This window comes from Spermophilus citellus (assembly GCF_964194105.1).
Source record: "Spermophilus citellus genome assembly, chromosome: 15".
Classification (NCBI taxonomy): Eukaryota; Metazoa; Chordata; class Mammalia; order Rodentia; family Sciuridae; genus Spermophilus; species Spermophilus citellus.
In genome coordinates, this window is record NC_138195.1 from 67,570,732 (window position 1) to 67,584,486 (window position 13,755).

General features: G+C 51.5%; 1 protein-coding gene across 3 annotated transcripts in view; it reads left to right on the forward strand.

Moving 5' to 3' along the window:
* The first annotated feature begins 7,253 nt into the window (after positions 1-7,253).
* Positions 7,254-13,755, forward strand: part of GOLGA7B (golgin A7 family member B) — a 34,486-nt gene continuing 27,984 nt past the window's right edge. Inside the window, exon 1 of one of the 3 annotated variants that reach the window (XM_081268164.1) lies at positions 7,254-7,280. The gene's annotated coding sequence lies outside the window, so the exon portion shown is untranslated. The other 2 variants (XM_081268166.1, XM_081268165.1) reach the window with 2 other exon arrangements.

Below are 13,755 nucleotides of genomic sequence, written 5' to 3' on the forward strand. Positions count from 1 at the left end.
AATAAGGTTTAGTGAGGATTTGAAAAGATATTTAGCATGATGATCGGCACATGGCAAGCTGTCAGATGAGGGCATTGTGATGATTATTCGGAGGCATGAGCCACTGTCAGGACTCTGCCTGCAGCCACACTCTGGCCAGCTGATGCCCTCTCCTCTCTCTGTGCATCCAGGCTCATGGGGGTATGAAGGAACCATTCAGCAAATGTCTGTCTTCAGGATCTTCAGGACCCCTATGTTTCTTTTTCACTTGTGTTAAGATCTTAGCCTTCATGCCTCTCGGTTTCAGGGCTCAGCTCTACCCTGGAACCCAGACTTCTGCCTTCCCATTGGTCCTGATAGGGCCTCAGATTGTGTCTTTTTTTTCTAGTCCTGCGTTTGGACCCCAGGTCTTGCAGCTCTTGAGATCCCCTTCTGACCTGCCTACTTGGGTGCTTTGAATATAAAACCTCCCTGCTAAGTTGCTCCCTGGGCACCCAATGGGTGCTTCTCCACCTTCTGCCCCAGATCTCCGCTGGAAAGAGGGTGGGCAGGCTCCAGTGGGGAAGGCCGCGGAAGCCTCTGCCTGATCTTTAATTCATGGGGATTTTGCACTTCCTGACTTGAGCAGGTCATTACAGTGTGACAAGTTGAAATGGCTCACCATCAGGAAAGAACACAAAGCACCACTCGGCTGCCTGCTGATTAACTGACGGGTGGACTGGGTTGCAGATGGCGGCAAGGCTGCCACACCTCACTGGCTTTTGAGCCTCTGAGAACTTTCCCTATGAGCAGGCAAGCAGGCCTCCAGCTTCTCAGGCTGTGGGTATCTGTGGGAAGCTTTTCCCCACTCTTCTTCTGTTGCTATTTTATTTTTTTAATATTCAGGTAGACTTGACATAAAGTGTGGCAAGGGAGGCCGAGGCAGGAGGAACACTAGTTCAAAGCCAGCCTCAGCAACTTAGTGAGGCCCTAAGCAACTTAGCAAGACCCTGTCTCTAAATAAAAAGTAAAAAAGGTCTGGGGATGTGGCTCAGTGGGTAAGGGTCTCTGGGTTCAATCCCTAGTGCCACAAACCAAAACCAAAACCAAAACCAAAACCAAAAGCAAAACCAAAATTAATATAAAGCCCACAATTTCTTAAATGTCTGGTATACTTCATGAACTTTTCTCTATGTAGACACTTGTGTGAGCGCCGTCCAGAGCAGGATATGGGGTGCTTCTCTCACACCGGAGGGCTTCCACATCCCCTACCCACCAGCAGCCCCTCGGTCCAGCATGTGCTCACAGAACTCAGTAACTCCTCTTGAACTTCACATGATGCAGCCTCGTACAGCACGCGCCTGGTCCCATCAGTAACTTCACTTCTTTATGGATCAATTTCACACAGCTGTCCGTCACTCTGAGGGTGGGCAGGGCCCTTCCCTGCTGCATACCACAAGTGACAATCTGCCTTTTTCTCCCAAGATGGGAAGAACCCTCAGATATGTCTCCTCTGTCCAGGGTCAGCAGACTGGGCCTTTCCTCCAGGGAAAGTGACATTTCTTGGCTGTGTGACATTCTTGGCTCTTGCCATTGCAGGGCTCAGAGGAGCTGGAAAAAGGCAAGGGGGCTGGGTATCCGATACAAAGAAGTGGCCTGAAGTGAGGACAGGCATAGGGGCCGTAGGGAGGGAGTGGTCAAGCTGGAGACCCTGGAGAGGTCTATGCCATAGCTGGAGCTCATAGAACGTCCAGGGGTGCCTGGAGTGCTGGTGACCAGGTGTGGGCTAGTTAGGCAATAGCCTGGGTCCCCCCAACAATGAGGTGGACAGGACCCTCAGATGGGGCCCCGTCCCTGCTGACTGACAAGGCTCATCTCAGCAGAAGTCTGGGAACTTTTATTAGGAATCCCTGGGTGAGCAGGTGGCATGCCTGCTCCACAGGTTGGAGGGAGACCCAGGGTCTCCTGTCCCAGGTGCTCACTGTCTAGACCAGGATGCAGACAGATGGCCTGCAGGCCAGATCTGGCCCTCACATATACTTGCTTTGGCTCCCATAGTTTAAAAATTTGGCAAATTGCTCATACAAATCAGATTTCTGGCTTTGCTGGACAAATCGGGAGATCTGGCAACACAGTCTGCATTCCCACCTGGCAGCATCTGGTGGCGTGAGGTGGCCACTCCCGTCTCCTGCCCTGGTCCTCGCACTCAGCACTCCCCTGCCTGGCCACTGACCACACTCCTGCTAATTTAGATGGATGGAAGGGTGAAGTCTGGAGCCCATGTTGTCATGTGTCCCCTCCACGTCTCCGTGGCCTCCTACTGCACGGGAGGAGTGTGTTCATCAGATCCTCCCCAGAGGGAGAGTGACAGTGTGTGCTGAGGGAGTGGCAGAGGGAGAGGCGGATGGCACCAAGGCCCGTGGACATGGTTCTCAGACTGTGGACCACCTGGATCAGAATCACCTGGCATCTGGTTCAAAGTGCAGACCCTGCTACAGAATCTGAGGGAACGTCATTCAAGTATAAGAACCACAGAGAAGAGGAGGCTGGGGTTTAGAGGGCAGTGGGACAGAGGCAAGTCCTGTTTCCTATGGCGAGGCTGGGGATTGACTCCACGTTCCAGGCTCCTGACGGACCCTTGTTCTCAGCACTGCGCAGCTGCGGCCCCCACAAGGCCAACGGCACAAAAACATCTTCTCCAATCTTCCTGCCCCCGCTCCTGGAGGAAAGGTCATACTGGCCTTTGCCAAGCCTTGTCATTTCCTGGAATCTCTGCACTGTTACCCAGGCAGGGGACCAACTCCAGGAGTGGGACAGAAGCTCACTGACAGGTAAGAGCCATCTTTTCTCTTTCTTAGCCAGGTGGCCTGACAGTTGCTGGGTTCTGACCAGGAACTCGAATCAAGGTCCTGTGTGTTACTTGGCTTTTTGTTGCTGTGATCAAAATACAGGACAAAAACAACTTAGAGGGGGAAAGATTTATTTTGGCTCATGGTTTCAGAGATTTAGTCTGTGGTTGGCAGAGTCCATAGCTCTGGGCCCAAGATGAGGCAGAAGGGAGAAGGGAGTGAGTGGTGGTGTTTACCTCAGGGTGGCTGGAAAGCAGGGAGAGCCAGGTGAAGGGGCCCAGGAAAGATGTCCCCTTCCAGGGCATGCTCCCAGTGACCCACCTACAGTTACCACCCAGTCATTCAAACTCAAATGGACTGATTAGGTCACAGCTCTCACGATCCCATCATTCCACCTCGGAACACTCCTGCATTAACACAGGAGCTTTTGGGGGACACCTCAGATCCAAACCACAACACCCGGTGCTGGGAAAGAGGGGATTTAGGGATTTGTTCAAAAAGAAGATGCGATCCTGCCGTGAGAAAACAGGACAGGAGCTTTGGACTAACTTTCCCTTTGGAAATGTCACCTACAAGTGTGGAGAGGCACAGGGTGTCAGGGTAAGACTCCGGAGTGGGTAATCCACAGGAGGTGCTCATTCTCAGGGTCTTACGAGAAAACTCAGGAGCGGGCAGGGCACATGCCTGTAATCCCAATGACTTGGAAGGCTGACAGGAGGATCGCAAGTTCGAGGCCACCCACAGCAACTTAGCAAGACCCTGTCTCAAAATGAAAAATAGAAATTGCTGGAGATGTGGCTCAGTGGCAGAGTAAAGTACTGAGGGAACAAAATAGAGGAGGGTCCTGAAATGACCCCTGTGCCTGCAAGAACCTGAGTGTGAGGCCCTCTGGGTTGGGCTCACTCGTTTTTCAGGCAGAGGAGAGGATGGGGCACAGTGAGCATTCAGTGACCTCTTGGGTGAGACCTCTGGTTCTCAACGTGGCTGCACATGGGAAGCCCCTGGGAGCTTCAGAATTTCCTGTTGTGAGATTTGGATTTAATGATTTGGGGTGCTTTTATAGTCTCTCCAAGGATTCTAACACACAGCAATGTTTGCAAACCTCTGGTCTAGATGGAGCAGGTGGATGCTCTTCTCTGGTTTCCTTTCCTAGGTTTTAACTGTGAGCCACAGACTAGCAAGCCAGACACAGATTCCATGGTGACGCCAGGGCACAGACCGCAGAGAGGACGGGGTGCTCAGCGCTCCTCCAGATGCCCCTTGTCTAGTACTTAACAATCAACCCGGAGGTCCCTGTTCTCAGACTCAGGTTAGAAGCAGAAGCCTGAGCTGGGCCAGGTTGAGGGTGATGCCGGTGGAATGACGGAGCCTTAAATGAAATTCACTTGAGACAAGGAGCTGGTGGGAGAGAAGGTCGCCCTGTTGCAGCAGATTTATTTCCCAAAGTATTTCTGAGGTCAGCCTCCCTCGTGTGATAGAAGTGACTCCTTGCCTCCAAACACACACACACACACACACACACACACACACACACACAGGTGCATGCACAGAAACACATAGGCACACCTGCCACAATTCCACCAAGTAGGTCATTACATTCCACCAGAAAGTCTTCATGGAAGGGAAAATGGGGGGAGGTGTTCAGTTAGTCACAACATGTTGTGGATTAGTGAGGGACTTTATCCCTGGCAGGTCCTGGCTTCCGAGTAGGCAGACAGCAAACAGCCCAGGAACATTTCAGAGGGGCTTCTGAAGATGCAGAGGGAGCATCTAAGGTGAGGCTTGGAGGAAGCTAGAAGGTGCTATTTCATGGGTAACTTATGCAAAATAATTGTCACACTGGCTTCCAAGGCAGGTGACAGTGCTGTGAGCATCATTTTGCTGTGGTGGCAAAAAGTCTGCTTTATACTGCTGACGGCACTTTCTGCTCTTTCAGGCAGGCTCCTGCAGGGGCTGAGGACGGAAGGAGAGCGTCAGGCCTCGCAGAGACACCTGATGGTCCTCCAGGATGCCTGGTCCTTGGAGTCAGGAGACCCAGTCCCACTGACCCTTGGCTTTCTCATCTGAAGAATGAGATCAAGGTCTGACCTTTTAGGATGTCCCGTGGCTCTGGGAGAGTGCTGACACATGGCAGGGAGTCCCTGCCATCCCCTCTCTGCCCCGCCCCACACCTGTGCCTGCTCCCTCCTCTCACTCAGTGATTGATAGTTGTCCCCTCAGACTCCTCCCTCCCTCTCCACGGCCAGCTTGGAGCTGGGCAGCTCTGTCCTGCCAGGGTAGGAAGAAGGATTCTCCTTCACGACCTTGAAAGGCCACGCTGAAAGTTAGTGATAGGTTCAGAGCTAGCGGAGGCATGAAGTCTAGGACTGAAGTTTTGGTAGTATTTCATTTTTTTAAGGTAAAATTTGCATAATATATAATTAACCATTTTAAAGTGTGTAATTCAGCGGAATTTATTATATTTGCAATGTTGTACAACCACTAGTCTCAAAACCACTAGTTTAAAAGCTCTTTGTTTTTCTTTTTTATTATCCCAGAAGAATATCCCATACCCATCCTGTTCTCACTCCTGATTGGCCCTCTCCCCTCAGTCCCTGGCAACATAGTCTGCTTTCTTTCTTTGTGGATTTGCCTGGTCTGTTCATTCGAATAAAATGAAACATTCAGTATTTGGTCTTTTGTGTCTGGCCTCTTTCACTTGGCAAAATATTTTCAAGGTTTATTCATGTTGTGACATGTGTCAGTGCTTCATCTCTCTTTTTTTTTTTTTTTAGGGGAGAGAGAGAGAGAGAGAGAGAATTTTCAATATTTATTTTTCAGTTCTCGGCGGACACGACATCTTTGTTGGTATGTGGTGCTGAGGATCGAACCCAGGCCGCATGCATGCCAGGCGAGCGCGCTACCGCTTGAGCCACATCCCCAGCCCTTCATCTCTTTTATGGCTAAATAATATTCCACTGTATGGATATACCACAGTTTTCTTAGCCATTGATGGATGTTGGGTTGCTTCCTCCTTTTGACTATTGTAGACAATGTTGCTATTTTTTTTTTGTGAGCAAATGTCTATTTGAGTATCTGTTTTCAATTCTTTTGAGCATAAACCAACCAGGGGAGTTGCTGGGTGGTATAATAACTCTATGCTTAACTTTCTTTCTTTTTTAGTTGTAGTTGGACACAAGACCTTTATTTTATTTATTTGTTTTTATGTGGTGCTAAAGATTGAACCCAGAGCCTTACACATGCTAGGTGAGTGCTCTACCACTGAGCCACAACCCCAATCCCCTATGCTTACCTTTTTGAGGAGCCACTGAACTGTTTTGCACAATGGTTGAAAATCTTTTAGCTTTAAGATTTTATTATTCTGAGTGCAAAGAAAATACAGCACTATAGAAAATATGGAAATCATATATTGATAAATTTAAAAGTATTTTAAAGCAATTTTTAAAAATTTAAATGTACATATAAATACATGGATATTGTAATAATCCAAATAAAGAAAAATCTAGAAAAAGGTCTCTTATCTGCTTCCTGCTTCCCTGAGGCTGATTAGTGTTAATTCTTTATTGTGTATCCTTCCAAACATTTTCTAGACATTGTTAGCTTGTGTGGTTTTTTTTTTTTTTTTTAACACAAATATATTACACTATCCATATTTCTTTGAATCTTCCTACCCATTTCACAGTTGTTCTAGAGATTGTCCCAGAGCTGGGTTGAGGGCTCCTCAGATCTGAGAACCGTCCTTATCTTGTTTAAGAGTCTGGAGGTCTGGGCCTCAGACTGGGCAAAGCTGTCTTTGGGAGGTTGGGTGATGAATGTATTATAATCTCCTTTTGCTATCTGCATATATGAATTCTTTATAAAATGAATATGAATAAGAAAAAAAAAAGCTGGGAAGAATTGTGGGCCTGCAGGCTCTGCGCCCAGCTTGTATCTTAATTTAGTACTTACTTCATTCTTCCTTGTTGCATAATGAGTTGTTTATCTGTTTGCCTCCCTTGAGGGCGGACAGGCTTATTCATCTCCCTGCCCTCTCCATTCCTCCCCTGGGCAGAGCTGAGCCCCAGGCCTGGCACACAGGGGTGGTTAGCTGAAGAAGCAAGTGGCCCCTCCCAGCCTCCTGTGGAGGCTGCAGAGGAGAGGGTGGGTCCCAAAGTCCCTCAGAAGACCTGGGCTTAGGCTGGCCCAGGGAGTGCAGGAGTGTGGGAATCTAGACCCCCAGGAACTGACCTCAGGGTGGTCACACTCTCTGCAGGCACAATGGGGCCCAGCTTCCCTGCGAAGCTGAGTGTGATCACAGGTGCACTCATTCCTGGGACCCCAGCCAGGGGTGGCAGGCGGCACCCAGCTGAGGATGTAATCAGTGCCACCAGGAGCAGGAAGTAGGAGAGGCTTGGAGGCTCAGGCTCCCTTTCCAGAGAGATATAAATAGCTGGTCTCTGGGCGGAGGTGGGAGCTGTACACTCGGGACTGGAGGTGCGAACAGTCAGTCAGCGCCAAGGGCGCGGGTGCGGTGTCTTCTTGGGCTTGTCTGTCTGTCTGGGCTGGGAAGATGCAGGGGGGAGTGGCCCTGTGGGGAGGGGCATGTGGTCTGTGGCTGAGCAGGGCCTGGCAGAGGCCCTGTCTCCCCTGACAGGAGCTCCCCATCTGCCTCCACCAGGCTGGCCCGCCCGCGCTCCTGTTCCTTCCTGCCATGGTCCCGACGATTAGTGAGGGGCATCACCACAGCCCCCCAGCTCCCTGCCAGCCCAGCCTCCTGCCTCCGGCTTTCCCCGAGAAGCAGGTTGTTGGGGGTCGGACGTTGGGGGTCGGACGGGATCCCTGACCAGGATCATGTATAGCATTTCTGCAGAATGGGTCCCGATGGTGCCGGGCAGCTCTGAGCCTGACTCATCCGAAAATGCTTTATAAATAGCCTGGTGGAGGGACGTGGGCTGTGGGCCCGGCCCCGCACTCAGAGCAGGTGGCAGCCCGGCGGTCCTGAGGGTTCCCAGAACAGAGGCGGAGACCCAGGGCCAGGGGTGCGGGGAGAGGGCACTGCTGGCCTCTGGGAAGTAGCCCAGCAGGCCCAGGGGCACCCAGAAGTCTTCCTCTCAGACACGATGTCGGCATCCCAGCCTCGGTGGGGAGTGTGGGCATTTCTGGTTAGTCACAGTTAGCCAATATGAGCTATGTTTGCTGGGCAACCCAGGATGAGTCACCTCTCCTCTCTGGTCTCAGAACCCTCATTGGTAAAATGAGAGGGTCGAGCTAGGTGAGTACTAAGGTCTGGTTGATTGTTTATGCTTCTTGGTGGGTGCAGTTTGGTTTTGCTGAATGAGACACCACCCATATTTATGGAGCCCTCAGGTACCTGGACTATGCTAGGAACCCCCACAGAACATATTTTAGTAAGACTCACCTGCTGCTGGCGGGTCCATGGGTTGAGACCTTTGCTGACAAGTCACTGCCAAGATCCTGAGCCAGGCCTCAGCTGTGTGGGCCCCGCTTGTTCAAAGGACCAGCAGGGGAGTGTGGCAGAGGGCCAGGCCGCGCGGTGGGCAGCACCTGACACTGGCAGGGAGGGGCCCTCTGGGCTCTGATGCCTGCTTGACTTTGCCCTGCAGCCCAGTTCACCAGATGGGCCCAGGGACTTGTTCAAGGTCAGACCCAGGAGTTCCGATTTCAAGGCCAGTGTTCTTGGGAGGAGGCATCATTATTTTTCTCTACTCTCTTTGGAAAAATCTAAAGTTGATGAGATGGTGCCAGCTTCCAGGTTCCACTGGGCAGAGAAGACAGGCCCTGCTTGTTCCTGATCCGGGCCTGCTCAGGCTGGAGAGGACACTGGGACACTTGACAGAGGGTCTGGCTCATTTTAACTGTGAACAAGTGGCTGGATGTTCCTGCCCCACAGTGTGTGTGTGTGCGCGTGTGTGCAGGAGGAGAATAGTCACCCACACATGGAACCATGAGCTGGATAGGCAGGGTCTGTCACTTTCAGGGCCAGGGGGACACTAGGCAGCACTTCTAGGACAGTAGCTGGGAGGCCAGGGATCTAAAGCATGGGCTTGGGTAGGGCCGATTATTGTCTCTGGGAAAAAAGGGACATCTGACTGCTTCTCCACAGAAGGCAGGCGAGGGCCTGGGACGCTGTTTTCGGGTTGGCAGGGCCCATGTGCTCGTAACTCATGAGGTGTCAGGTCTCTGGAAAGGGCGTGGTAGTTCCAGTGTGGCAGTGCATCCGGACCTGGAGGAGTGGGTTTATAACACGTCCTGAGTCCCACAGCCTCCTGGATGGGACTCCCGGGGTGGAGGCTAGGAGTCTCTGAACCACTCAGCCTTCACAGCAGCTGGATGTTTGTGATACTGTGGAGCTGACCTTGGATGCTGGGCGCAGTGTATCCCGCTTCCCTTTTCCTTACCCCAGGGATATGCTATTTAGATTTTGAGCACTTTGCAGCCATTGAAATAAGGATCCATAGATGAGGAACATCCAGCCTCAGGAATCACGAATATGAAGCTTAAGAAATTGACCTAACCGCTGCCAGACAACCGGACAATGGTTTCCTTGTAGGTCACTGAAGAAACTAGTACAGTATCATGCTTTTGGGGACTGAGGTGCGGAAGGGCTTTGGTCATCTTTTGAGGTCAATGGAATCACAAGGTCTCTAACAAGGAGCTGGACTCCTGTCGATCAGTCCAGCTCAAATGGCCCCCAGCCATGCGAATCCAAAACTTTGATCAGACTCCTTCCTCCTCCTTACTTGCCCTGTGGCCTTGAGCTAGTCTCTAACCCTCTCTGGGCCTCTCATTCATAAAGTAAGGGAACCGGGGCTGGGGATGTGGCTCAAGCGGTAGCGCGCTCGCCTGGCATGCGTGCGGCCCAGGTTCGATCCTCAGCACCACATACCAACAAAGATGTTGTGTCCGCCGAGAACTGAAAAATAAATATTTAAAATTCTCTCTCTCTCTCTCTCTCCTCTCTCACTCTCTCTTTAAAAAAAAAAAGTAAGGGAACTGGACTTCTAAATCCTCCCTGACCTGATAGGTTACAAAAGACCAGAAGCTGGGGCATTTGCCTAATTTCTGGCATCAGACCTCATTCTGTTCTGTTGCCTTGGAGTCCGCCTTTTTATTTACTCCTCCCCCAAAGCCCTTCCCTCTCTTCTCCTCTTCCCCAGAGTCTGCTGGAGGGGTGTTTGGCTTGGCTGCTGAGAGGGCCTCCTAGGCACAGTTAATGGGGGAAGGAGTGAGCGTGTGGACATGCTCAGGCCGTGGTGACTGGCAGGGGGCCACTGCAAGGTAGGGGGACTCTTCAGGGAGGGTCCAGGGCAGAGGAGGTTGCCAGGAACCCAGCCTCAGGGCTAGGACTGAGTTGGAAGTATCTTTCAGGTTAATTATTACAAAAGTCCCCGCAGAGTGGGTGGCTTCTCAGGGCACCGTAGCCAAGTGTTAACATAGGACTCTTCTGAAGATAGACCTGGGGTTAGGATTCGGTGGGCCAGGAGGCATTCACGCCATGTCCCAAGGGCGTGCTTGGGCCAGGCATTGCATTTGAACTATTTCCAACTCTCACAAAACCCACAGAGAGGATAGCATTTGCCCACTTTTACAGATGAGGATAGTCAGGCCCAGGTTTGATAACTTGCCCACAGCCCCACAGCTGCAGAGAGGCAGAGCAGGACTTGAACTTGAGTCTGTTGATTCTAAACACACAGGGCTGGCTCCCTCAGCACCAGGCACCTGCTCTCCCATTCTGAGCACCTCTTTCCTAAGGCATGGTGGCACCCATCTGCCCAAGGCTCTGCATATATCTGCCCAAGATCACAGGCATGTTCACATAAATGAACATACATGAAGGAAATGTGATTTAGAATAAAATTGCACTGGAAAATTTGAAATATACTAGGATAACTCAACAGAGCGTCAGCAGGATTTGAAGCTGAGGCCCACTTGGTTGGTTGCTGGGGAAATTGAGGTGAACAAGCTCCAGTACTTGGCCTTGAGCTCACTGGTTGGTTGTGTGGGAGGCTGGCTGCAGGATCTGTGAAGTGCCTCCTATTTTTGGGGTGGAGGATTGGCATGCTGGAGGCAATCAGGGAGGGATCCCCAAAGAGGCAGAGCTTGAGTTGTTTCTGAAAAGACAGGAAATATAAATGACAGTTGTGGGGGGAGAATAGAGTTCTAAGAGCTGGAACAGCATATGTTAAAAGCTCAGCAGGATGCACAGAGTGGGGGAAACTGGGAGGAGCTCCCTGAGGGTGCATGAGAAGACCAGAGACAAGAGACAGGCAGGACAAACATGGGCCGGTGAACTTGCGGAGGGTGTGCGTCTGACTTGTTCTGACTTTGGTTGAGCTTCAGTTTTCTCAGACATCAAATGGGAAAAGTAAGGCCTTCTGTTTGGGGTTATTGAGAGACTAAACTAGTCATAACCTAATGCAGGTGGTACCATGCCTGACACAGGTTCAGTAACTGGTTGTTGCTCTTGTAGCTATTGGTGATGATGATGGTCATCAAAATTGGTCTCCTTAGTTTCCTTCTAGTCTGTTTTTAGCATAGTAGCAAGGAGGATTCTGATAAGACACGTGGCAGATCATGCCCCTCCTCTGATCTCAGTCTCCAGGGGCTCCATCTCACTCATGGTGAAAGCCGGGGTCCTTGTCGCAGTCTTCAAGCCCCTGCGTCACATCCCGGTCCCTGACCTCTCTCCCCGTGTGTCTGAGGCTGCTCCACTCCCTCACCCTAGCCCCTCTGGCCTCTATGCTGTGCCTTGAATTTGCCAGGTTATTTGCGTCTTGGGGCCTTTGCATTTGTTGTTCCTTTTGCCCGGGGTGTTCCGGTTTAGTCAGCTTTTCATTACTGTGACCAAAAGACTGGACAAGAAAAACAGAGAGGAGGAAGAGTTTACTTGGGGCTCACGGTTTCAGAGGTTCAGTCAACAGACAGCTGACTCCATGGCTCCTGGCCCCAGGAAGGCAGAGCATCGTGGTGGGAGGGTGTAGTGGAGAAAAACAGCTCAGGACATGGCAGTCAGAAAGAAGAGAGAATTCTGCTCACTAGAGACAAAATATAAACCCCAAAGACATATCCCCCAGTGACCTGCTTCCTCCCGCCACAAGCGACCTGCCTATAGTTACCTCCCAGTTAATCTGATAGATCAGTGGGTCCATCCATTGATTAGGTCCTACCTCTCATAATCTGATCACGTCACCTCTGAATATTCTGGCCTTTCCTCACACAGGAGCTTTTGGGGGACACCTCATATCTAAACCATAACATGGTCCTTTTCAGGTCTCCATACAGCTCCCTCCCTAGCCCCTTTTGGGCCTTTACCCAAAAGTCCTTGATGAGGACTATGGCTGTGCTATCTAAGATTGCAAACTGGCCTCTGTGCTACACCAGCTCCCCCCATCTGCCTCCTGGCCTGTTACCCCTTCTCAGCATTTATCAGCATTTATTTATTAGCATTTATCACATATATTTGCATTCCTTCTTGCTTGGTCCCTCCCACTAGAATCTAAGGCCCACCAGAGCAAGGCCTCTTATCTATTTTGTCCCCACTGTATCACTAGCACATAGCTTAGAATTGGTGCTTCAAAATAGTGCTGTTGTCTTTATATTATTCCAACCATAGGGTGGATGTGGGAATGGGGCCCATGACCAGGGTCTCCAGGGTGGCTTGGCTGCTTTGGGAAGCCATTTCCTCTAGTCCCTCTGTCTCCACCAGGAGCCCAGGGGCTGCAGGCAGCTCACAGACAGCCTTGGCCTCCCTGTAGGCATTTCTGCTTCTTTCAAAACACAGCCCCTCTGCTGCCTCTGGGGCTCCCTCCCACCAGGAAACTCAGTGAGCACTGGGGGTGGGTGGCTGGCACCCCACGTGCCATCTCATTCTGGAGGAATATCCCCATATTGCAGAGCAGCGGGGTGTCTGGGAGCTCTGGAGCCTGGGTGGTCTGATTTAGATCCTGAGAGTGGGGCACATCTGCAGGTTCCTCCTCCAGCTGAGAACTCTGGGCTGAGGTCCTCTCTCCAAAGCCTCCCTGGCCCTGTGCATCTGCCCCAGGGAGCTGCTCTCTTCAGAGCTCTGGGCTGCATCCAAGCATTCAGCAAGGTACTGTGGTCCCTGGTCACTGCTGGCTTGGCTCCTCTTTCTTTAGGAGTAACTCCTAAGCCACCCTTGGGCTCTAAGATCCCTCCCCTTCCAAGAGCCCCAGTCTCAGCCCCTATTAAACCTTCCAGGCCCATGTCCTACATGCTGATTGCCTGGCCTATTGGAATGGCTGACATTTCAACATAGTCCCCATATATCATGTCCCCCGTGTGAACTTCAGGAGATACTGCGCTTCCATTCTGAGGTGTAGCTGATGGCACTGCAGGCTGGCAGGGGTGGGATTTTGGAATAGGCTGCCCTTTGATCCCCAACTCCTGCTAGGAGAGTGGAGACTCAACGGAGAGAGGGCAAATTCTGGTGTCAGACAGATCAGGCTGGAAACCCGGCTTTACGACCTAGCTGTGCCACCCTGGGCAACTCACTTGCCCATCTGTAAAATAGGTCTGCAAAGGGGCCACCTTCCGAGGTGGCTGTGGGATTCAGTGCCATGAAGTATATGAAGCCCTTGGCTGGGGCCTGGCAGGAGTTGGGCTCAGTAGAGGAGGGGACCACCGCAGCAGGGTGCTGGGCCTGGCTCCCCCTGCTCAGGGCTGAGCTATCGTTGGCAGCTTCCAGCAGTTCCAGGCCCTGCACAAAGCACCGCAGGGCCAGATGACCCCCTGAAACCTGCCCTGGGCATGAGGCAAAAGCTCTTCGCCCTGAGACCCAGCTTCTCTCTGGCTGTGGCTCTCCATGCAGAACTTGGTCCTCTGTTTTTTCTGACTGACCAGCCAGGCCTTGAAGAAGTGGCCCAACCCAGAGCACATTGCCCATTGTGTTTGGCAGATCCTCTGACACTCAGTGACTTCAATTTTCCAG